The sequence below is a fragment of the Pipistrellus kuhlii genome, unplaced genomic scaffold, assembly GCF_014108245.1.
Source record: "Pipistrellus kuhlii isolate mPipKuh1 unplaced genomic scaffold, mPipKuh1.p scaffold_m20_p_4, whole genome shotgun sequence".
Lineage (NCBI taxonomy): Eukaryota > Metazoa > Chordata > Mammalia > Chiroptera > Vespertilionidae > Pipistrellus > Pipistrellus kuhlii.
In genome coordinates, this window is record NW_023425540.1 from 63,456,937 (window position 1) to 63,483,263 (window position 26,327).

At 36.3% G+C, this 26,327-nt stretch overlaps 1 pseudogene; it reads left to right on the top strand.

Annotated features, from left to right (window-relative positions):
- The first annotated feature begins 1,337 nt into the window (after nucleotides 1–1,337).
- On the top strand, nucleotides 1,338–17,445 carry LOC118703661 (annotated as a pseudogene).
- The last annotated feature ends 8,882 nt before the right edge of the window (nucleotides 17,446–26,327 follow it).

The following is a 26,327-nucleotide window of genomic DNA, read 5'->3' on the forward strand; positions in this document are numbered from 1 at the left end:
ATATCAGCTCCTAAAACTCATTTCTAGTCCAGCTTATTTCAGCAATTGAGAATGATGTTTCTATATTTAAAACATATAAGATACATTGGTTTCATGCTTAAGAATTGAATAATAAACCTATCTCATAAACTTAGAATTATAAAACCAGAACAGTTTTTTAGTTTTACAAACTTCATCTTCAAAATATTATGATATAATTAATTTTGCTTATTAAAAACTCATATTTTGATGATGAAATTCAAATAGGCCATCAGAATGAATGCCTTGCTTCTTTATGTACAATTAAATTCCCTAGGCCTTTCTTTGATATGACTAGTAGGAAGAATGGCCTTCAGACTATTCCATTACTACCTGGATGTAGGTGCCTCAAGCTAATTTTGTCTAAAATTGAACTTCATCCTCTTCATCAGCACTGCTACTCCTATGTTTGCAGTCTTTAAAACTCTGCAATCTTTCTACTCATCCTTGTCATCCATCTGGCTGTGCTCGTTCCTTTATTATACCCCATTATCAAATTCACAATTTAAACAGGTCCTATTGATTCTCTATGCTTTATACATTTTTATAAATTTCTAAAATGGATCCTAAAAATAAAAAATTAAACTACACAATTTGTAAAGCAGAAAGTGAAAGTTCCTGCTTTGCCCTTTTGCTTCCTGAGATTCTAAGGAGCCATCTGAAATGTGTCTCCAAACTCTGTGCCCCTGAGCAGGAAGCATAGGAATGTCCAGTGGGGCCGAGTGAGTGAGGCCCCGTTACCTGGCACATGTGCAAAGTTCATTAAGCCAGAGGGAAGACACTTATGGTAGGATTTAGGAATCAGGAAGAGATGTAGTGGTGTAATCTGTATCCTTTTTTGTACATCCCCATAGTGCAAAGTACCACTGATGTTAAAAGTCACCATAAAAGTTACTAGCACATCAATGCAATGTTTATAAATATAGCACAGAAAATGTTCCCCCAACCCAAAATTCTCTTTTTTATTAGCCTCATAAACTGAGACAAACTTCTGGCCATATGTCTAAAAACAGACATAGGCTAAGTGCAGTTACCTGAATTACTGAATTTTCTCATTTCCTGTGTCACCCAGGAGTTTAGAGGCAATGGGTAAGAGATAGCAAGTGCAGTTGAAAAAAGTTCTGTAAATTCTGGTTCATTTTCCTTTCTTTGATATAGTCTAATCTTTTTTGTCCTCAAACTTTGCTTGTATAAAGTAATATCATCCCCATTACAACTTCCCCTTTTGTTCTTGTTAACTTTTTCTTCTTATGACTCACCCCCCTTGAGGTGGGTATATTCTCCTGGTGGAAGCAAGGTGCCCAGTGAGCAGTCAGAGCATGGGCCTCCTTGGTTGTCAGCAACTTGTGAACAAGTTCCTGGAAGGTTCTGATAAAGAGGAGATGCCACATGGTTCTGGAACATCTGATTTACCTATATTGATTGCAGTCATGTCAGTGAATCAGCTTCATGTCTTCAGGATTCAAGACTCCCTTAATCCATTTGGTTCTCTAATCCAGACTCTTCCCTAGACTCCCCCCTCCCTCCCATTTAGCTAGTTAGACCTCATATTTTCCCTCTTAATTTGCTTTTCAAATAATTACTTAAACTACTTAAAGCTGATTACTTAATTTGCAATTCAAATAATATCATTAAGGGGAGAGAGTAGTCTGCAGGCAGAGCAGTAGGGAATGGTGCCTGTTCATGTAGCCTTACTACTACTGCTCATGGATGTCTGCTTCTTTGTCCTCTCAGACACCTTAGGAAGTGCCCTTCTCATCTTCCTTTACACCGGGCAGGGCCATTCGATTAATTATGGCAAAGGACTTGTGAGTGGAAGTGATCTGAGTCACTGTGGGGCCAAGACATTGACTTGTCTAATCAGGAGTCTCCAGCTCTTTTCCCCTGTCCTGTTGATCACAGAGACACAGGATGAAAGAGGCCTGATTGCTGAGCAATCACAGGGAACTCAGAGCCCTGGGACTTTACCTGGACTCACGGTGGACTCTGTGTAAGAAATGAACCTTTATTATGTTTACCATTGACTGTGGGACGTATTCATTCCTACAGCATCACCTTGTCTATTCTTACTATTCACTGAAACGTCTGCCTTTATTAGTTTAGCTTTAAATTGTCTTCTTGGTTCTCCTATTGCTTAAGGTCACAAGAATATAAATCTGTTCTTTGCATCTATTCCCTATCTTGTTTCTGTTCTCCATGTCCTGTTGAATGGCCCTCCCTTTTTTTTTTTTTGAAATAATAGATAACACCCTTTATTTCTGCTAAATAAAAATATGCCCAAAAGTTATAGTTAATAACATTTTCTCCACAAAATCTCTTACAAATTACATATTAAAAATTAACTTCACATTCTCATTATTTCTTCCTTTTACACAAAGTTTTAACTTTTGATCAAAATTACCTACTCATCCCTAAAATTATAAATTCCTCAAGGATACATGAGAAAGTGTTTTGCCAACTAAGTTTTGGTACTATAGTAGTGGGTTAGTCATAGCATTTATGTTTCTTTGTACTTCTCATACAACCCTGCAGATATGAGCAGCAAATTATAGGCTTCCAGAAGGGAGAGAAGCACTCTAATCAACCAAGGCTCAGGGATAGGAACCTGCTTCTGGATGACAATAATTAGGGTTCTAGAGAAACATACCAGTAGAATACAAGGGCATGGTTATAAAGAATTGGCTCACATGATGATGGAAGTGGAGACATCCCAAGATCTGCCATCCATAAGCTGGTGTAATTCAGTCGAAACACCCTAGAACCAGGGGAGTTGATGATGTAAATCCTAGTCCGAGGGCCAGAGAAAATAAGATGAGGTGTCCCAGCCCAATCTAGGAGGCAGGAGAAAGGGGCACATTTCTCCTTCCTCAGCCTTTTTTTTCTCTTCAGGCCTTCAAAGGATTGTATAATGGCCACCCTCATAGGGCTAAACAATCTACTTTACTTGAGTCCATCAAGGCAGAAGTCTTTCTCATCTGGAAACACATTTCAAGACACATCCAGAAATAATGTTTAATCTGGATACCCTCTTGCCAGTCAAGTTGATATATATGGAAAATTATCTATCATACCATATTATTTTTAGGATAAACCTAGCAGAAATGTTGCTATAGTTGGTTTTTGTGTTGTTACTGCTGCTTCTATTACTGTTATGATGTATTATCTCTAACAGAGCTAGAAACAGAGATACAGACAGAAACAAAAATGAAGACATTTCAGAAAAGTTCCATGAATTGGTCAATGCCACATACTTTGTAAATTGCAAACAGTGCACTAAAGCTGGGTCCTTAAACTCTAAATTCCTTTTTCTTTTATTTCTTATTGGCAAACCTGAATGTCTGCTAATTATTTGACATTAGAACTAGTCTCTTTACCACAACCCAGTGATAATTATGAACTGGTAACATTCTTCAAGTGGTAAGGAGTTAAGGCATGGCGATGATGTTCCCATTGTGATGTTCAAATAGCTAAGTGAGTTGTAGCACAATCCACAATACAGTCTTGTGCTGCATGTCTTCAGGCTTCTCTCTTCCTTCTTAGCTTTTGTGCATCCTGCTGGGCAACACCCAGTGTTAATCTTTCCCTCTGAGTGTCCTTTGTGGAGAAGTGTTGTCTCTGTGGGACATCTTCTCTCACTACTTTACAGGCAGGTTCTTTTTCGCCCCTCCCCCCCTCAGTAGTGAACACACTTTGCTGAGGGATGTGTCAGGCTTGTTTTATCTTCTTTGGGTATTTGAAGTTCTAGTAAAAAAGACCAACTGCCTGGAGGCATCACCTTCTCTGGGAGGGTTGTGTGCTGCTCACTTAGATGAAAGAGGCCCATTTAAAAGCACTTTTACTGGGCTTCTCATGAAAAGACTCTTACAATATCAAAGGTTTAAAATGTTATTTTAAAATGTTCTTTTAAAAGTCATTAAAGTTTTATTTTTACCAGAGAAATATACGTCTGTGTTAAAAAAAAAAAGATGGAATAGTTTACAATAAATACTTTTTAGTTGTTGTTGTTGTTGTTTTTGTTGCCTTCATTCTATCCTATTCTCAGTCTCACTGAGTATCACTGGGGGCAACTAATTTATTTTAATTACTTTTCTAAGGTTTTTTTTTTGCTTTTGTTTTTGGATAATAGTCTTGATTTTATTAAGGCAGTGAAAGAGACTGAAATGCAAAATCAATAGCATGAGGGACAGTGCAGAGTTTGCATGAATCTCCCCACAAAGCCCATGGATAGCCCTGAGGACAGTGTATTTCCCAGTGAAAAGATACTTCCACATCCCTCGCTGTCTCCACCCACTCCTCCACCCACAGCTGCTCCTGCTCACTCTCAGCTGACGTTGCCTCCTGCATCATTGAGACAACAGAAGCAATCAGGAACTCCCACACCTTCACATCTTTCTTCTGCCAAATCTAAGGCCCACTCTCTTACCTTCCCTCTGGCCTCTCTTCTCCACTTGGGCTCTGTCCCATCCTTCCCCAAACACATTGCTCCTGCTGGTAATGTCTTTTCCAGCTGTGTCCTTTTCCCCCTCTGTACTGGGTCACTCCAAGAGCAAGTGAATGTATCCTAGTGTAGCCCTTTTCACACATGAATGTGCTAGTTCTTCTAGTCATGACCTCTATCGTATCTAATAAAAGAGCAATATGCAAATTGACCATCGCTCCAACGCACAAGATGACCACCCCAATGTGGTCAAAGATGGCTGCCCCAATGTGGACACAAGATGGCTGCCACAGATAGCCTGCAGGGGAGGGCAGTTAGCGGTGACCAGGCCTGCAAGGGAAGGCAAATGGGGGGGCCATCAAGCCTGAAAGGGAGGGCAGTTGGGGGAGACCAGGCCTGCAAGGGAGGGTGCAGGCTGGGCTGACGAATACACACCTCTCCCCCATGCAAGAATTTTGTGCACCGGGCCTCTAGTTCTAAATAATATGCTTCTTCCTTTAGTTTTTATTTATGTTCATTAGAGAATAGGTACTAACATTACCTGTGTTCCTAATGATGAGAATTTATCTCCTTTGTACAACCCCTACTTCTTTGCTTTTTAAAAAAATTTCTTCTAAGTTATGATTTTTAAAAAAAAAATTCTATTGGTTCTTCTAACATCCCCTGACCTCCTCATATGTAACCACTATTACTAGTTTATTAAATTAACTAGTGGACTTTAAAAAAATTCATTTTGTATTGAATGTAATTATAAAGGTTTATTTTATTTTATAACAAGGGGGTTAGCCGTTATGTATTATTTATGTAGCTTGCTTTTTGGATAGACTAATAAATAATGTTTTAAATTTCTAGGCATAATTAAACAAATTTCTTCCCCCAAAATAACTGAAATAAATGTAGATTGAATTCTTTTCCTCAAGATAGCTATGTTGGATGTCATGTGTCTGATATCTTTTCATAATTATCTGATAATCATTTTATAATTTAGAATCTACTTGCTTTTAATTAGATATCCCTCTTAAGCATTTTCTCTGCAACAATAAATTAATTGTGCAAATATCAGAAATTCTAGGCTACTTTAAGTCAACACATTTCAGATTTTATTAGCCTTATTTTATAACAGGCAAAACTTCAGGTCAGAAATACTGTGGTCTTTTAAGGTCACCTGGATAATAGGCAGGTCCCAGGCAGAGCGCTGGGGTTTCCTGACACATATGTAAGGTGTTTTCAGCCAGGTAAAGCCTCCTGGCTCATTGCGAACCCCACAGCCGCAGGAGAGAAAGTAAACTATGATACTAATGTGAACTATTCTTTCAACTTGAAGAAAGTAAACCTCATATAAGTAAAAGTAGAATAAAATGTCTGAGAAATATATTCAGTAGCTCTAGGTATATACATACATAGTTAAAAATTCTTACTACATAATAAGCAAAAATAGGAGTATCTGTGTAAATGCTTCTAGGAAGACTTTCCTGACATCCCACCCTCCTCCTTACTCCCACACGTCCGTTTCCTTTTCTGCACTTTATTGTTGTGCTTTTTACTCTGAATTGTAATTTGTTTACATGCACATCTCTCTTCTTGCTATTAAATTCCTAGATTGTGGGAACTTTGTCTTACCTGCTATTCGTGCCTGAACCGCAGCACTGTGGGTAGATGTGGCTCACTGAGTATTTGCTGAATGAACTGACACTTTCTATTGCAATGTTCAGTTCTTTAGATTTGACTGCAAAGATAACTAACTGCAGGCTGTGACAATATTAATCATATGCATAACCCTAGAGGGAGGGGATTAAAGTAGTTATCATGGCAACTATGAAATTAGACAGTAGAAACCAAGCTAGGAAAGATCATATTTGTTTTTCCATGTCTTTGAATTTGTGGACTGAAAACACCAGTGTCAGAACTTGTGCAGGGAATAAGCACATTACCTAAGGAAAGCATTCAACTGTGTTTTGGGGTAGATCTCTCTTGCTAACTGGCTCTCCTTACCTTTTGTTTATTCTAAAGCATATGTCAGGTTCAGAGTCATATGCTTTAGTAGCTATCTAGAATTTAACATTTAAAAATCTCTCACTATTTTATTTATTTACTAATCTATGATAACCACCTTCCAATAAATGATGGTTTTATGGTATTAGAATAAATTTTCCTTAAGTGATAAATCAGTCTATGTTGTAATGTGGGCATATTTAAATAAATATAATAAGTAAATGATAGCACAGGAGGTACATGTACATGAGACTAATTATGACAGTGATATAGGTATCACATGATATCACTTATATGTGCAATTTAATGAAGAAAATAAATTGATAAGCAAAATAGGTCCAGAGACATGGAAGCATGCAATAGAATGAGGGGCCTCAAAGGGAAGGGGAGCAGAGAGGGAAGAGACCAATCAAAGAACATATAGTATGCATAACCCACCGATACAGAAAATAGTGGGGTGTAGGCTTGGGGAAGATGTGGGAGTGGGGAGGAGGAGGGGGTCAATGGGGACAAAAGAAGGATATCTGTAATATTTTCAACAACAAAGATAAATAAATTAAAAAAACAATTACCTGAAATTTGAAGCAAGCCAAGTTACAGCATAAGGTTAGAGCTGGCTTCTGATTCTAGAAGCATATTAACTAAGGTCAAGTTCATGCATTTGGAGAGTCTGAGTCAGTAGGTTTGGTGGGACTCCTAAGCATGCTGCTGTGGGGAAACACTGGCCTAAGGTGAAGGTGCAGAATTGTTCGAGCCTCCTGTAGCTTTAGGAAGCCTAGGCCTGGGAGGGGCAAGCTCTTGTTTGAGTCTCACTTTGTTCACTCTCCCGTGTACTCTGGTTTGGTTTCTACTCATCTTTCAAAATAGCTCTTACATATCCAATAATGATCTTCCCCATGAGACATTCATCGACACGCATCTTTCTTGGCCTTTCACTAGCTTTCAGTGTGTATTGTCTCTTAACCATTTCTTACACAGTCTTTCCTTGGCTTCCAGAACACCCTACTCTCCTCGTTGGCTTTTTGAGTCACGTGGTTTTAAGAAGGCTGCCAAAGAGATAGAAGTCACCTTTGCAGGCGATTCTCATCTGTCAAGCCCTCAAATCTTGAGTGTTCTCAAAGTCAACTCCTAGGCTTTCATATTTCCCTCTAGACTTTCCCTGCACAGCCTAATCCATATTCAAGGCTCAGTTCTCACTCCTCTGCAAAATACTTGCAATTAAGCAGTACACCAAGACCTCTTCCCCAAATGCCATACTCATCTTTCTAATTGTCTTCTTGACAACTTCAGCTCACATGGAAGTTTTGTCGAAATCAACTCCTTCATACTCCATGAGTTCCTCATCAAACTTAATCCTTCCCTACTATCTTCTTTCTCAGTAAATGTTGCCATATTCTACACATTACCAAAGCCAGAAACCCAGAGTTAATTGTGTTCCCTCTGTATCCTATATCCGATCCATCCCCAATTTTTATAAATTTCACCACTTAAATATTTCCCATGCATATTTCTGGATCATTATTTTAATACCCCATCTTTATTCTAATATTCTGTTCAAACTACCATCTTCCTTCCTGAACCATTTCAATGGATTCTATGTAACCCTCTCCCTATCCTATTTCTGTCTTTAATCCTCTTGCTCCATTCTGTTGTTTACTCTGTAGTGAGCGTGTTCAGTTCAAATGTTACTACCTCACCCTTTTGCTTGGAAAGTCATTTGATGACTTCTCATAGCACTTAGAATAAAGATCCAAATCCTTAATGTAAAATCCAAGATCCTACATGACCACACAGCACCTCCTCCCAATAAGGCCACATTCCACTTCGCACATCTGCCCACTTGCTCACTAAACCGCATCCTGATTGTTCTCCCTCAGTACACACTGTTCCAAATGTCTGTTCTTTCCCCTGATCCTTCCTCATTTGCCTACTCCTCATGAGTTCAAATGTCCACACAAGCATCACTGCCTCTGGGAAATCTCACTTTTCCTCTCTACCTACAGCAAGCCCTCCTGTGATGAGCTAATATGACACCATATGCCTTCCTTTCCTGGCACTTAATTATGGCAATCCTTTCCCCTATATTGTCTGATTATTAATTTAAAGTCTGTCTTCTTTGCTAGACCTTTAATTCTACAATGGGCACCCAGATCATGCTTGCTTTTGTTCACTGGAGTCTTCACTTTTTAGTAAAATCCCTGGCACATACTTAGTTCTTAATAAATAGGTCTGGAATAAAGAACAAAGAAAGGCAATGAAGTCGGGTATTGGAAGATAGGGAAGATATTGATATATGAGCAAGCAAATGGCAAATGATCTCTTTCTTCTTCATTATTGAGCTATGGTTCTTACTGGTGGGGATGAGATCCTTCTCTGTCTAATGAATTGGAATTGGAGATATTAAGGAGAGCGAGTTGAGATAAAGAGTACTTGGTAGTATTGCTTCTTTGAACACTCCTGTTCCCTATTTGCCTTTTGCTTCATGGGCCAGGTTTTGATGTGAGAGTATACTTATAGGAAATAGTTAATTGTGAGAATTGAAATATAGGCGCTTTGCTTGATTAAAAAGACTCTCATTGGTTAGGGATATTTTCCTAAGGTGGAAGACATAAAGGCAATTTCTATATTCAATTGAATCATTTTTCATGATATAAACTGTATCTTTTGTAAAGTACTTGACAAAAAGTGGAACTCTGTTCATTTAAAACTCTATCCAATTGTGTGCAAGTAAAATTGCCTGTCATGCTTTGAAAGGATTATTTATAGTTTCTAAACATTCATCTCTCCCATCTTGGCTCATGTGTTGCCTGTACAAAATAGAAATTTAATTTTATTAGAATGTGTTCTATTTTCATGTGTATACTTTGTTTTAACATGATTACATTCAATTGTTTTACTTGCTATATTGAAAAATGACAAAGTATATCAAATAGTTTTTAACTTTTTACTAAAATATTAGACTGTGACTAATACTATTGATGTTTACCTTAAAAGAAAATCACTAGGAACAGTAATGTTTTGCATTGACCAATATAAAAATAGTTTATGGTAATATAGAAAAGAAGAGTAATGGAAAATGATTACAAAATATACTCTCCAAGGATAAAGCTGTTCAAGGTGGAAAACAGAAGGGTAGAATTTAAGTAAAATTTATTTGTATTTTAATCTTAGAAATATTTTCTTTGATTTATGTAAAATTTTATTAAATTTGGCACTAAACATGTTTAAGTGAAACTATTTTCTGGTACCTAAAGTTCTGCATTCCTTAATTCTTGAAGTATGCTTCTGTATTTATGAGATGATGCTGATTAGGGGTGAGGGACAGACTGAGATCTGACAAAATAATCTCAGAGATGCCATACACCCAAGAAATTACGATCCAGAGATGCAATCAGATGGGAAGGTACCTGTCAAACTGTAGAAATTGGCTCTGTTGTGCTGTTTGGCCAAATGCTTGTTTATAGGAGGAAGTGCCATCTGCTTTAGGCATTACTCACACTGAGGCGTGCGTGAACAGTAATTGAGAAACTCTGATTAGGTAGGACACTAGTATTCAAAAGTTTGAAGGGAAATGCACACATTAGGTATTCAAAACTGAGTTCATTTTTAAAGACCAATTTGTGTTTTTCAGGCAAGATCAATCTGTTGGATTTCAAACATCTATGCTGCCCTTTCTCGTTGTCTTCCTCCACAACTGAGAAATGATTCTAACAATTTTGCTGGTTTTGTTTGTTTGTTTGTTTTTGTTTTTACCTGAACTTTCAATCAGAATATGTGTCTCCTATAGCTACTTGGCAGGAGCAGCTGACTCTGGCCAGTTATGTTCGCTCAGCCTTTATACAAACAAAGGGTTTGTAGAAGTTACTGGTTTTACCAGCACTGAAGTCTGGGATTGAAACTGCAAGTTTTGATCTTATCTCTCCATTGTATTCTAAGGGCCGCACCATAAAACGAAGGCACTGTCATCTTTCCCTCAGTTTCTGCTGTAGCATCAAGTAAAGTAATCTTTTCTTGTCAGGAAAGAAAGCTTTATTTCCAGGTAAAAGGCACAGCCATGGTAAAGTTTCAGGTTTGTCATAAAACTTGTCAAATGACAGCATGCTTTATTAAGATGTCATGATAACTCATCTTAACTTTCAGAAAATTTGGGTAATCATTCTTCAGGTTTAATAACAGTGGAGACATATCATGAGCAAAAGATAATAAAAAAATGTTATTTTATAGGCTTCAGAACTCAATAGGGTCTATGTATATATACTTAGCAGATTTATTTTTAAATAAAATGGCAGTTTTATAATGCTTGATTATTGGCTTTTCTCCCAAACCATAAAAGCAATTGATCATCATGATTGAGTAGTTTTGTTCTTGAAAAGAGCATATATCATATGGGGAAATAATTTATAATTTTAGCTGTTTGATGGAATGAATTAATTCAAGGAAATCTATCATATGTTTATCTTGGGTCACATTTCTTCCAAAGATCTAGTCTGAAAACTCCAGGAAGGGTAGGGCTATGACCTTTGCTCATCTATGGCTCAATACATGGGACATACTCTGTGCTCACTATATACTAGTCTGGGTGGTGGAGTGAATAATACATAACAGCCTGCTGACTAGCATTATTTAGTAGGTGCCATATGTAAAGAAAACAACTATAAAATGTACTTGTTGAATACCCAGTATTATGTAACATGCTATGCAAATATAAAATTTAGAGCCCACACAACAAGATGCAGAAATAGGATATAATTTATCTACAATGATTGAACTAAAGAAAAATTCATTTCTTTTGATGTCAAGTACAGATAGATGAAAAGTTTCTCAAGATGCTTTGTGTACAAGTACTTTGCTTTGTGAAGTAGATTATATTTATGAGTAATAGATGTTAGTAAATAATATATTTTATTAAACATGGGTAAATTACTGTGTAAAACAATTCCTACTCAAGAATTACTTTCAAAGATGATTATAATGATTTATTTTTTTTATGTAACTTGAGATTTCATCCTTCAGAAAAGCATAAAATGTAAATTAATGGCACAAAGATACAAGCATTACTTAGCTGAAACTAAAAATTCCCTTACGTTGCCATACAGTGCCTTCCATTGTGGAATTCTTATAGAGTGCTATCAGAATCACATTTGCTTTACAAGTGAAATTCAAGCCCTGGCTGGGTGGCTTGGTTGGTTGGAACATTGTCTGGTACACCAGAAAGATTGCAGCTTCGGTTGCCGATCAGGGCACATATTTGGGTGCAGTTTCAATCCTGTTGGGGTATGTTATGGGAGGTAACCTATTGATGTACATCAGTGTTTTAATTTTTCTCATCCCTTTCCTCTCTCTAAAAATCAATAAAAACATATATTTGGATGAAGATTCAAAATAAACAAACAAAATGCAAATTTTAAAACATAAAGCAAAACAGATAAAAATAAACCTAAGTTCATTAGTCTTCTGTAAGGTGGTTTTTCACTTTGTTTTTCCCATGAGCATATATTGACTTAAGGTCAGATTGGGTCCACCCATCTATGTATAAAAATCTATACATCTAAAATCTATATTTTATACACCTATATGTCCATATATATCTTTATATCTCTATGTATATCTCTATATATCTATGTCTATATAGCTCTAGCTGTCTATCTACATCTATAATTAAAAATTCGGTAGGGGGATTCTTAAACACAGAACTCTACTACGATTTTTTTGAGAATGATTGATCCAATAATGAGAGCTATGAACAGTTCGTTATTGATGAAAGCATAAGAGTAATTAGAGGGATTTTGTGTAACTTTAGAGCTCTTTTCTCTCTGGTGTAGTGATTGTTCTTCACCTACATAGATAAAGGTGTTTGGCACATAGCAGATGCTTAGTACACTGGGAAAACCACCAATTATCCACCTTCCAAATAGCCAGAGTCCTTTTGTGTATCTTAACTCTGACTTACTCCCAGGACATAACTTGTGATGCCTACTTCTTACTTTAGGCCTCTTATTACTTAAATGAGTGCATATTTATAAATTTGCAAAAAGAGTACTTGGTGCATTATAAACATTTAATAAGTGCTATTAACTAAAACGATAAGTAAAAGTGCTACTTAAAAAAAGAGTTCTTAGGATACAATAGGAGTTGGGGGCAGATGGAAAAATTCATTGATATTTCAGTTGAAGGACACTAGGAAGGATGATATTATTTGTAAGTATGAATCAAGATCGTAGAATATAAACTCAATAAAGAGGTGACTTTAAGAGACTGGGCTTTTACCCTGCCTTCAAACTGCCACGTTAGTCCAGTTTCATGGATGCCAATGAATGGTCTTAGAACTCAGACTTGCTGTTGAGAACAATTATCTTTTTATCTTGAATAATTCTTTTGACTGCATCCCAAACCAAGTTCTCTAGTTGCTGATAGAAAGGCCATTTAAAGAGTTGGTTTCAGCCATACTAAGCCTGGAGCCCAGCATGAGCTAGCACTCCTGGCAACATTCAGTAGCATTTTTTTTTTATAGCCCTTTCTCACAATGCAGTGGAAGTTTGGAAAAGAGATCCAGAACCCTATTTTTTTTTTTTTTTGGTGTGTGTGTGTGTGTGTGAATTTTAAAAAGTCCTCTTTCAGTATCAAAATTTGGAGTGAATAAATTTGCATTGTGTCAATTTCAAATTGATAGAGAGGTATAGAATGTATTTAAATTTATATTCTTTCTCTTTTTATATTTTACCCACATCTCTCTCTTTGGATTAGAAAGGGTTCATGAAGTGTGACATCACTGCACCATCTTGACTAGTTTACACTTTGAGGTGATTTTAGAGCTGTGGTTTTAGGCCAGTGTCATCTTATCTCATATTTAATGCAAACAGTGGGTCTGCTTCCTAATTTGGGATGACGGTCTTTGCACATTGTAATTATTGCATCAGCTGCTCAGTTCTAACTGTAGGAAAGTGTGCTGAAGTGTAATCATTTGGATGCCAACATCCAGCTGTACTGAATTAATAAGCCGTGCATGTTCTTTTAAAAAATATATAAAGAAAAAAATATATTCTTACTACATTTCCTCCCCCAATTGGAAAGTTCAGCTGTTTTTTTTTCTCTTTCTATTTTTATGACTCCAAAATGGAATATCAACGACATATGTTAAATTAAATATTAGACTATAGCATTAGAGCAATTCTTCTTGGGAAGTTATCTAGAAAACAGATGGTTGTTAGTCCCACCCTGTGGCAGGAGAAGAACTAAGTAATCTTCTGAAGCATCTCTCTGTCTTAATATGTTAAGTGTGAGATGCAGGCAGAATGTTGATTCTCTCTCTTTGCCACTCAGAGAAGATGCTTCTTTCTCTAGTTATTTCTCTAGATTCCAAGGAATTTTTACCAGTTAAAGTCAGTACCTAGTACAGTTCACAGGTCATTAATGAATGCTGTTTGGTTTAAGAAAATTATGGCAATTTAAATATATCAGTTGTATTTAAAGTACTTGTGGTGCCTGGCTGGTGTGGCTTAATGGTGGAGCACTGACCCAGGAACCAGGAGGTCACTGGTTCAATTCTTGGTCAGGGTACATGCACGAATTGAGTTGCAAGCTCCATCTCCAGTGGGGGTGCATGCAGAGGGCAGCCAATTGATGATGTACATCTCTCTTCAATATTTCTCTCTCTATATCCCTCTCCCTTCCTCTCTCCTAAAAATAAATAAAAACATATTTTAAGAAAAGTACCAGTGGCATTAGCACATCTGCTTACTCTGGAATTTACTCTATTGTTTTTTTCTAATTTTCAAAATTTCATGTTTGTTGAATTTTATTGTTTTAAATATTTTACATAGTTTTAAATAGTATGTTGGCAAATTATACATGGTTGTATGACTATAGTGACATGTTTAACTACACATGGCATGCTCACATTCTATTTTTAAAGTAGACATCAATCATTTACCAGATTCTTTATTGCCTCAAGAAACATTCTTAGCAATGATGTTGTCAAGGAAACACACTGAAACTGTAACATAAAGGGATGTCTTTTCAAGGAAAATCTTTCAAAATTATATTTCTATCCACCGCTAGATTGTGTTGAATTATAATTTATAAGCAGTTCAATTTTAGTAAATATTTTATAAGCAATCTGTGTAATGTTATATCTCTGGAAATATATGTCAAATACAGTCAATTTTGAATTTCAAGTTTAAATAATTAGATGTCACTAAATACAGTGTAAAAACCTATTCAGGAGATTTTAAAAATGATATGTCTGATTCTGATGTTAAATACATTAGATTTCAGTGAGATCTTCAAGATGGAAATAATAGTTTTTAGAATTAATAGATAAAAATGTTTTTCTATTTTCATGTTGACAGAGTATTTGAGGGAGAGAAAAGAGGCAATGATTTTAAAAGTGCAAATTTCAAAGGTCTTAGAAATGTAGCAGGAAGTACCATTGAGCAACAAGTATACATTATTTATGTATTCTGACAATCACATAGAAAATAATAGATGGAGACTGTGTGGTCACAGACTTCCATCTTTAGCACTTGCTTGATATCAATTTAAAATTTATATTTTAGAATTGAAGGAAATAACTTTAAATGAAAAGTTCTGAAAGCCCTGGCTGGCATGGATCAGTGGGTAGAGCATTGGTTCACATGTACACCAGAGAGTCATGGGTTCAATTTCTAGTCCAGGGTACCTACCTGTGTTGCAGGTTTGATCCGTGACCCTAGATCAGGGTGTGCAAGGGGGCAAAGCCATGTGTCTTTCTCACATGGACGCTTCTTTCTCTGTGTGTCTCTCTCTCTTTTCTCTCTCCATCTCCCCTGTCTCTTTCCCCTTGCTTCCACTCACTCTAAAAAAAAATAATAATAATGGAAAAGATATTCTCTGTGAGGATTAAAAAAGAAGTTTGGAGGAAGATATTCTAGAGTATACATCACATATGTCTTGCTAAAGAGTATGTATTGATTTGCATTACATCATAGAATAATTTTGAATTTGATGGGACTGAAGAGATCCTTTAACATATGAGGAAATGTGCCAAGAAAGGCTAAGAACTTGCCTAAAGTTACTGAGGAACAGAGCCAGACATAAGACTTGGTTTCCTGATTCTGATTCAGTGCTATTTCCATATTGTTGGCTCAAAGAACTTGGGTTACCACTTATCTACTATGATTATTTCCCAACCATTAGCACCACCGATCTTTAACTGAAATGTCAACTCCCATAGCATGTAACCCACAAAGGAGTCTAGAGATAGGCGGAGGGATCCAATCATATAATCAGTTGAGTACTAATAAGGAAATACATATGACAAAGTTAATCAAGATTAGGAAAAAAATAAGCCTTGGAAGAACTAGAGGGAACAGTGTCTGTAGTTAAGACAGGGCTGTGAAAAATGCTTGCACCTTATTGCCAGAGAGGAAAATTCATAAACCAGTGGGCATTGATTAGACTAGGAGAATTTTCTTTCCCAAAGAGAGAGAAGGGCATAATTTAACCTAGAACTGTAGAAGAAATGTAGTTTTGATCGCATCAGCAAAGTTTAAAACTATGTTCCCTGGTAGCATGGTTATTTCATCATAGAAAAATACTTGACATTACAGGAAAAACTTTTCAAAAATTGAAAAAGGATGAAATAAAATTTCAAAGAACTATTTTTGAACATGTGAAGTTGCTATCATCACAGTTAAAAGAAAAAAGAGAGAGAATCAATTGCCTGCATACCTAAATCTTACTACACCAATGAGAAATATAATAGAAAAAGTCCATTTACAATACTATCTAAAACTAAGACTGACAAGAAACATCAATAAACCATCAGGATATAACTTTAATACAGTTTCAAAAGTAGACTTAATCAATGAAAAAATACTATATGCTAATAAATACAGTATTATAAAAATATCAGTTCTCTCATTCATGATACAGATATAAGGCAAACCGTATTTGAATACCAAACACATCTTTTTTATTTAGTTTTCTGTACCTGGAACTAGACAAGTTGATTCTAAAGTATACATAGCAAGAATAGCCAAAAGACTCCTGACAAAAAGACAAACAGTAGAGGAGTCTTAATCTCTGAGAAATTAAAACATACTACACAGCCTTTATATTCAAGATAGCATTATAGCATTTAAAAAGACAGATCAAAAAGCAAGATACAGTGAAGTAAGAAAAATCTAGAATTAGAACTAAATGCATATAAAATTTAGTCTGTTAAAAATGGTACACCAATGGTGAGAAGTTGACAAATCGCTAAGGAAATGATGGACATTTAAATGAACTAACTTAGGGAAACTGAAGAACTATTTGGAGAATGAAGTATAAAATTGGACCAATACCTCAGATCATCACTTGTTTGAAAAGGAAAATATTTTTTTTAAAATGATAGCCCTGAAAGAAAAATAACCAAGGGGCACAGAAATCTAATTGTGAAGAAAAATTCAGAAGCAATAAATGAAAGAGTTATAAGTCCACTTTGTGAAATCAAAACACTTCTGTTTAAAATCATAATCAAAGTCAATAGGCAAACAACAAATTGTAAGGAAATCACACACACACACACACACACACACACATATACACACACATATATGTATGTATACTTTTAAAAATTGAAACCAAAGCTTTCCGCTCACAAACATAGTGAACATGCCTAAAATCCGCCAGACTTTCTGTAAGGAATGTGGCAAGCATCAACCCCACAAAGTAACAACAGTACAAGAAGGGCAAGGATTCTCTGTATGCACAGGGAGAGCGGCGTTATGACAGGAAGCAGAGTGGCTGTGGTGGACAGACTAAGCCAATTTTCTGCAAAAAGGCTAAAACTACAAAAAAGATTGTGCTGAAGCTTGAATGTGTTGGGTCCAACTACAGATCTAAGAGAATGCTGGCTATTAAGAGATACAAGCATTTTGAACTGGGAGGAGAAAAGAAGAGAAAGGGTCAAGTGATCCAGTTCTAAGCTTCATATTTTGTTTTATTGTGACAATAAAACTTTGATTATATGTTCACTTAAAAAAAAAAACACCTCAGAAAAAAACAAAAATTGAAACAACAACTGAGAGAAATTGCCAAAGATATGGACAGTTTACACAAGAGGAAATGGAAATGACTCTTAGGAAGATGAAAATACATTCAATCTCACTAAGAATAAATTAAAGCAAGAGATGCATTATTTTTCACCTATATGATTGGGAAAACTCTAAAGCTTGACAATGTACTTTGTTGATGAGACTGGAAAACATAAAAGATGTCAGATGATTGCTTCTGGGAATGTAAAATAGCACGACTTCTGGAGAGGATAATTTGGCCATTTCAACAACATTAAAAATACACTTATTAGTTGATCTTCCTGGACTGTAATCTGAAAACATATATTTATAATTATGAGATAACATATGCATGCATTTATTTCCAAAAACATTACTTATTACATCAATGGATAAGAGAATCAACTATGACAATTGGCCTAAAAACCAGTCTGCTAACATCATGAAAATCACTCACCTGTCCTATTGAATGAAGAGCAGAACAAATGGAGAACTAGACAGGCTTGCAGTCCCTGATTCTAAGTCAAAATCCCAGGCCTGTCTTCTCTGATATAAAAGGAAGAGCAATTATACTAATGGGTTCTTCCATACAGTTCCAAATCATTCAATTACACAGTTACCTTCTTAAAAAATGCAGACAAATTGGTACCTGACCTTTTCCTTCCTTTCTGATCCTCCTCTTTTCATTCCTACATTTCACTTTGTAGAAGGCTGACTCTACCTCTTATAAGTGTGTCTGGATAATCCCTCATATTACATTGTATTTCCTAAAATGGTATTAAGTCTCCCCTGACCTAGGTGGAATGGCCTCAGCTTCTGGGAAGGAGTGAGGTGGAGATAGAGATTGTTCCATATTAATTTAATATTTCCAAAATATTACTTGCATCACACTCACTTTGAGAATCACTGCAGCAAGTAGTACAACTTTGCCAGAGAGGAGCAGAGGACTGCCTATATCCAGGGGAAGAATGGCAAGGCCAAAGGAACAAGTGGGGCCTATTGTTTGCTTTTTCTGTTTCCCACGGAGTAATCAGTCCGTGATTGCTAAGGTAATGATCTATTTCTTGTAACTACTACAAAGTAACCATGGTAACTTCTATCACAGAATAAATGTGCTATTATCTGAAAAACTTTGTATCCTATAAATGTGAAAAAGACCAGGATTTGCAATTTCACCTAAATATTCTTTACCATTTGTGACTTTGAAATGAAGAGGATATCAGAAATTGTCTTTTATTCAATAATATTAGCAGATATACTTTCATGATAATAATCCTCATTTATGAGAAAAAACATAGTTCAGTAAACTGAAGTTGATAGATTGTACTGTTAGCAGAATAGAGAGCCCAGAAATAAATCTCTATGATTAATTAATATTTGATCAAAGAACAAGTGCATACAATGGGATAAAGACAGCCCTTTAATAAATGGTGTTGGGAAATTGGACAGATACATGTACAAAAAAGAAATTAACCCACCATTTTACACTATACACAGGATTAAACTCAAATTGTATTATTGACTTACATGCAAGTTGTGAAATCATAAATATCCCAGATGAAAATATAAGCAGTAAAATCACAGACATTTCTTGCAGCAACATTTTTGCAGATATATCTTCTAGGGCTAGGCATAGGAGGCAGCCTGTTGATGATTCTCATCATTGATGTTTCTATCTCTTTCTCCCACCCTTCCTCTCTGAAATAAATAAAAATATATTTTAAAAGAGTTCAAAAGTGCTTCAAACTCTCTCCATTTAGTTCTCTCTTTTTTAAAAAAGCCTATCAAATATAAAGCAAATATAATAGGCCAAATGGATTTTGACAGTCAAAATTATGAGAAGGCATAAGCTATGGCTGGAGACAAAATGATGAAAATAAGATATAAAGAGGAAGCCAAAGGTTATGCTTTCTCTTATGCATTCAACTTATAAAAAGTTGCCCAGACAGACCTGGCTAAGATGGTATTCTTACCTGGCTTGTCTCTGGGAATGCCAGCATCTTGACTGGCATGTTCAAATAGACTCAATAGTGAATATCTATTTCCTAATTATTCCCAGTATGTTTACTTTGCAGTTCCAACCCAACGGATGATTTAACAGATCACTCTTTCTCTCTTTGCCCTTAGTTGATTCCTGATTTCCAGTTTTTGTCCTCTTAGCCTCATGAATGTACTGCACAGTCTGCTCACAATCTTAGGCTTTTCTATTAAAATGGACAAAAACCCTTAGGACACAAGCAGCCCTCAAGATCTAAGTCATTAATCTGGATCTTGTCCCCATAAGTCTTTACTGCCTTAGGAGTTCTTTGATGCCATTACACAAATTTTGTTTTATTTTTTCCAGAGTTTCTGTTTCTTTTAGCAACAAAACTGGTCCAAATTATCCAGTCTTCCATTATTAGATGTGAACCTTCCAAATTTTATCTTTGAAATTTCTCTTATTTTTTTGTACTTGGGAAGTTTTTGTTTTTCTAACATCAAGGTGTGTGGAGAGCAAAGCTACTGGGCATATATATATTTTTCCTTTTTACTAGTGATAAAGAGCTACAACATAACAAAAACAAATTAACGGTATTTTTTTATATGCTCCTTTCAAGGTTTGCAGGTAGAAATTCAGTAAAATTTCTCGGTAATAAAGGAAGTAATATATGCTAAATCTTTTCAATAAGCTAATCAATTCAGTACCAGGATTGGTTCAACTGATATCACTCACATGTGTTTCTTCTGGCAATTCAAGTGATACCATTTTTATTTCCTGATTAAATATTTGTAGTGTGGAACATGATTAGAAATGATAATTTTTTTTCCTGTTGTTAGCAGTGTTAAACATTGTACAATGTCAACTTTTAGGAAATTACAAATGAAAGCAAAAGTGATTGGCTATTGTAAATAATTTATTATTGTGTGTGAACATTATACATGTGTAAATATAATATACTTTAGATACACAAGATTGAATTAGAACCCTTGATATGGTTGGATTACTTAGAGTCCTCGATCCATGGCAAACTTTTAGTATCCTGATCCTTTTTTACTGGTTTTATAATTAAGGTAGTTATTTATAGTAAGTTAACATCCATAAAACAACCATCTGATATAAAAATTAAAACACTAACTACATCTTCTGTCTCTTTGTTACTCACCTAACCTGTCTTTCTCTTCTCTTGATAAAAGCACTTTCTTAAACTTGTGTTTACTATATAGTCCTAAATTATATATTACTTAATTTTAGTTTTTTAAAAATGTTATTCCATAGCACTGACCACTTGAAAGTGTTCTGTCCAAACTTTTATGGGGTTTATTTCACTGAACATTAGTTTACTAATATTTTCATTTTTGCATGAGCTACAGTTCACTTTTCTTTTACTATTGTATGCAAATTTACCACAATTTATATACTCACCTGTAGTATTTTACATATTTTGTGTTTAATATAGTGAATGATTCTGCTATGAAAAATCCCGACATCCTATTCAGTACTTATTTATAAGATATTTATTGGTTAAATTCATACAGTAGAATTTCAGAATTTGTAGTATATATATATATATATATATATATATATATATATATATATATGCTAACAATAAAAAATATGATTCTGGCCGTAGCTCGTTGCTCAGTGGTTAGAAAATCAGCCTGTGGACTGAAGGGTTCCAAGTTTGATTCTGGTGAAGGGCATGTACCTAGGTTGCAGGTTCCATCACCAGCTCGATTGGGGCACCTGCTCTAGGCAACCAATTGATGTGTCTCTCTCACATTGATGTTTCTCTCTATCTCTTCCCCTCCTTTCCACTTTCTAAAAATCAATGGAAAAAATATCCTCAGGTGAGGATTAACAACAACAAAAATTACTTCGACCTGGAGAGTATTACGCTAATGAAATAAGCCAGTCAGGAAAAGACAAGTATCATATGATCTCACCCATATGTGAAATCTAATGAACAAAATAAACTGATGAACAAAATAAATCCAGAGACATAGAAGCATGGAACAGACTTTGAATCTCAGAGGGAAGATGGGAGGTGGGTGGGAAGAAATTAACCATAGGACTTGTATGCATATAAGCATAACCCATAGATACAGATATTAGTGTGGGGAAGACCTGGGACTGGAGAGGAGGATGGCTGCAGGCTATAAAGAATCAATGGGGAACAAAGAGGACATCTTTAATACCTTCAACATTAAAGATAAAAAAATATGACTGTTTTTCCCAGCCCTGTTTCCATGGGCCAGGTAGGTATGGCTTCCATTGGGTCACTGAGCACACACTCAGTCACTGGGCTGGTTCCTGAGCAGGCAGGACTGACTCTGGACCATGGCAAAGCAGGGCTGGACCTGGGTCACAGAACTGCTCAGGGATGGAAGTCAGGTCCAAGGCAGGTAGCCTGTTACTGGTGGTACTGACAGGTATGACTCCAAGTGCCTTGGCAGAAGTGGCAAGACTGTGGACAAGTGTGGCCACAGAAGCTTCCACAGGGAGATGGGACTGTTTCTAGTCTGCAGCAGGGACTCGGTCAATGCATCTGCCACCAGAGTTGGACCTGCCTTCCCACAGCAACCCTCTTCAGTCTTGGGCTGCTTCAGGGTTTCAAAACTTCTTATGTGTTTCCCAAAGATCCCATAAAGGCACTTGGCCCATGGGCTGGGGACCTTATAATCTGCCTTATTGATGAGATCACTTCATAAAAAATCTTATTGATTCCCATACTCTCTTATATTTGTTTGGTTAGATTTCTTTATTTTTGCTTTGCTTATTGAGTGGATATAAAATGATAATTTACTATGGCTTAGCTTTACAACCTGTGATGCGGTCAGACAGCTCTTCAATTTAGTGACCTTATGTGTTTGGTCTTCAGAGGGATCCCTATTCATGTCCTTTGTCTGATTTTTTCACTGGGTTATTTGTTCTTTTCTTATGATTATTTTTGGAGTTCTAATATGTATCCTTGACACGAATCATTGAGTTTTATGTTTGCAAATGCCTCCCTTTCCCATCGTATAGATAGTATTTTCACTTTCTTAAGCTGTCATTCAATGACAAAAATTTCTTATTTTAAAATAATCCTTGTAGGGTATGGAATTTATTTTTATGAAGGAATGATTTGCCTAGATCACTGGTGAAAATCACATCACTTGGACATTAGAGGGCTATGAAGGACCAGTGTATCTTTCTCTGCAACATTCACTTTTAGTCTGATCTCTCCAGAAATGGGTACACCTAACCCATCAATCTCAAGTGTTTGTTTCTTGCTAAGCCAGTTGAATAGAAGGGTAAAACTCTAGGCATCTCAGGTCTATTGCTTATTGCTATCCCAGAAAATGAGAACGTTTACTCTTCATTAAGGCTCACATCCAAACGGGCAGAGCTTCAGCACACATGCTTAGTAAGCATTGGTGGGTGGAATAATTGTGCTGCTTTTATTGTATTTCTCAGCCAGGTCTATGGTTTGCAAAGGCAGCTAAGTCCATGTGGGCTACAAATAACTAGTATAAATTTTATGCCTGGCATACAAATGCAGTACTTGATTAGCTGCCCCAAATTCCATTCCTATTTATGTGAGCTGCATTCAGCACCCAGGGAAGGGACTGTGGGGGAGCTAACTGCTTCGGATCATGTGGATTGTGCACTGAGAGTTTTCTACTCCCATCCCACTTCACAAACTCATATGGGTTCTGAAAATGCTAATTATATCAACTCTGACATTGGTTTTTTATTTTAGAGACCTAGATTCTGGTTTTAGCCTTAGAAGTTGGAAAGTTGACTAAAGAACAAAAAGATACTCTTAGTATATAATGAATAGTGCAAAAAGTCTAAAAAGAACATTAACATACACTGTCTTGGCAATGGCTTTATTTGTGATTCAAGAATATCTTGGTTTTAAAAATATGCTTTGGTTTTATTATTATGACATAAACTTTGGGAACAATGGAGAGAAAAATAAAGTAAAACTGGCAAATTAAATTGGAGGGAGAGGGACATGATCTCAAGAAAATGATTGATATTGTGGGGGTCTCACAAATTAAAGAAAATAAGCCCCAACCAAATTGCTCTAGAAAGTGGAACTATAAAAGAGAGATTTTTTTTGTAGTATCTCTAGGATTAGAGAGAATAATTGGGGCCTAAATAAATATAGCTTTAATGTAGTAGCAGGGACATAGAGAATGCAAGGAAATTGTACCGAGGCATCCTAGATCTAACAAACTCATGATGAAGTGTCTTCTTGAAGTTGTAAATAGGAAGTCTTCAATGAGAACTAGCCATATGGGTTCAGAATACTTAGATAGATTTGAGTGGGGATGATTAAAAAAAATCAGTCTAAAAAGAGTACTGGCTTTCTGGTGACACATGGGGATAAAGATATTATTATCTCTCTCCCAAGGAAATGCAACTTATGAAATAAAGGCTTAAAGGGAAGTGCTTGGAGATAATATACATTGAATGAGAAAGATAATAATAGATCTAATCCAGCCTATGTTGTATTATGAGACACTTTTATTATTGACAGTGATTGGGATGATTTAATTGGGGAGGCAAAGTGGACAAAGTTTATTTGAACAATGAGTGTTTTGGGCAGTTACAGAACGCATTGACTTTATTTCTTATAATTGGACAAGACAAAGCCTGTAGAAAATTGTGCCAGAAAAGCAAACACTTGGGCTTAAAAATGAAGAGAACAAAGCAGATACTCAAGTCTTGTGACTAGCCCTATGCATCTGATAGAGAATGGATGGAGTCAATTTAAGAAGCAAGTTAAATTGTTTGGAGCTTTCTTGGAGTAGCAGACAGCCTATAGGAATAAAACAGAAAAAATACATAGTAGAAAGAGGTATTGCTCAAAGTCTAGAACACTCGAAAGCTGAGGCAAGGCAGGGCCTGTGAGGGTGATGTTCCAGCAGAACCAGAGTCGGGGTGATATGGAAAGCTTTCCACAGACACGTCTCCCAGACCTATGGCATTCCAGGGCAAGTGGCAATAGTCCCTATGGAAGGGACTATTCATCCTTTTAAAAAAATATTGATTTTATTGATTTTTTACAGAGAGGAGGAGAGAGGGATAGAGAGTTAGAACATCGATGAGAGAGAATCATGGACCAGCTGCCTCCTGCACACCCCCACTGGGGATGTGCCCGCAACCAGGGTACATGCCCTTGACCGGAATCAAACCTGGGACCTTTCAGTCCACAGGCCAACGCTCTATCCACTGAGCTAAATCGGTTTCAGCATGGGACTATTCATCCTTAAATGCAGCACTAAGAGTGGGGGTGGGAACTCTAACTAAAATTAAGAAGTTTTTAATGTGCTGAAAGGGATTGAAAAAACTTCAACAAGGCCTGGTGACTTAGTCTGAGACCACTGCAATTTTCAAAACGTTGCCAGGAGTTTCTCCCACTTTCTGATTAAGAACAGAGAATGCAAAAGTGGACTCTCCTCCCTTTCAAACTTGTTAAAAATAATCTCCTTGTGGCAGACTTTACAATTCACTCGTGAGGACCATGGACACATGATGCTGATGAGCTGCCAGTTTCCCACTGCGTGTCTGCTACCCTGTAGCCCTGTTCGGCTTCCTTCCCTTCTCGTTTCCCTGCTTATTCCAAGGAGCCCACCTTAGCTGATCCAGTGTGCACGTCTCTCAGGTGTGCATTCATGTTGAGCAGGGACTTCTTTGTTGAATTATAGGTGGTTGTTTTGTTGAAATATTAGGGGGCGAGGATGGAAGCACCCTAAGCCACCACCTCTCTGACATCACTCCCCCATCTGTGACATCACTCCCCCATCTCTGACGTCACTCCCCCCATGCATTTAGAGTTAAGTTTCTTTATCAGGAATCTACTCTATCTCAATTGGCTAAGACAGTTCAGTTTTCTTTCTGCTTGCTGTATTTAAACTTCTGCTCTACCTCTTTATTACCAGTGATTTAAGAATTTATCATATACTGCCCTAGACCAAATGTAGAGTTTATGACTCCAGTGTACATGGGACTTGATAAGATCCAAGGAAGCACATATGGTGAAATGTGCCATCTCAACGTTTTGTCAATTATGCAGTGTACTTGTGCCAAGGAAAGTGATTTCTCCCTCCTAAAGACACATGAGCCAGAAAGAAGTTCTTTGATTTCTTGTTTTATGTGACATTCTGTCTGCAATTAGCAGGCTTCCAGATGTTCATGAATTTTATATTCAACTTATATAGTCATTTATGTTTCCCACCAGAAAGCAGAGTGGTTTATGTTCCAGTAACTCAATTGAAAAACATTTCTCCCAACTTGAACTTGAAATGACTAAATATATCCTGATGTAACTTCTAATTATAAATGTTCTATGAGATTAGAGGACTTTTATTTTTATCTGGGTAAGTTTGAATTATATCTATATTCATTGAACAAACATTTGAAAATATTGCTTTCAGTTTGGAGCTGCTTGAACCTTTTTTTTTCATTGCTAGGATTCTTCTGCTTAATTTCTCATTTCTTATTTGTAATTTATAATCTTTTAAAAATCACATTTGTTCTGTGTTATAATAGCATATTCTGTTTTTCACTAGGCTGTGAAATTCTTGAGAGGCCTTGAAACACTAACACGGGACTTGCTTGTTCTAGCTGCTTGGGAAATTTACTTCATTAGTACTGGTTTACCCTCCCTTGAAATTTAGAGAAAATATATCTATACATCAATTATTTAACTGAATTTTCTGTTTAAAATCCATGCGCTACCATCATCACCAATGACTTAATAATTGAAGAGTTTCTTACATTACCTGTAAAACTGAAACCTGAATTGCTAATCTTGATCTAAACAGGGATCCATTTAGCCTGGAGTCAGGTTGGATTAAGGCAGGGAAGC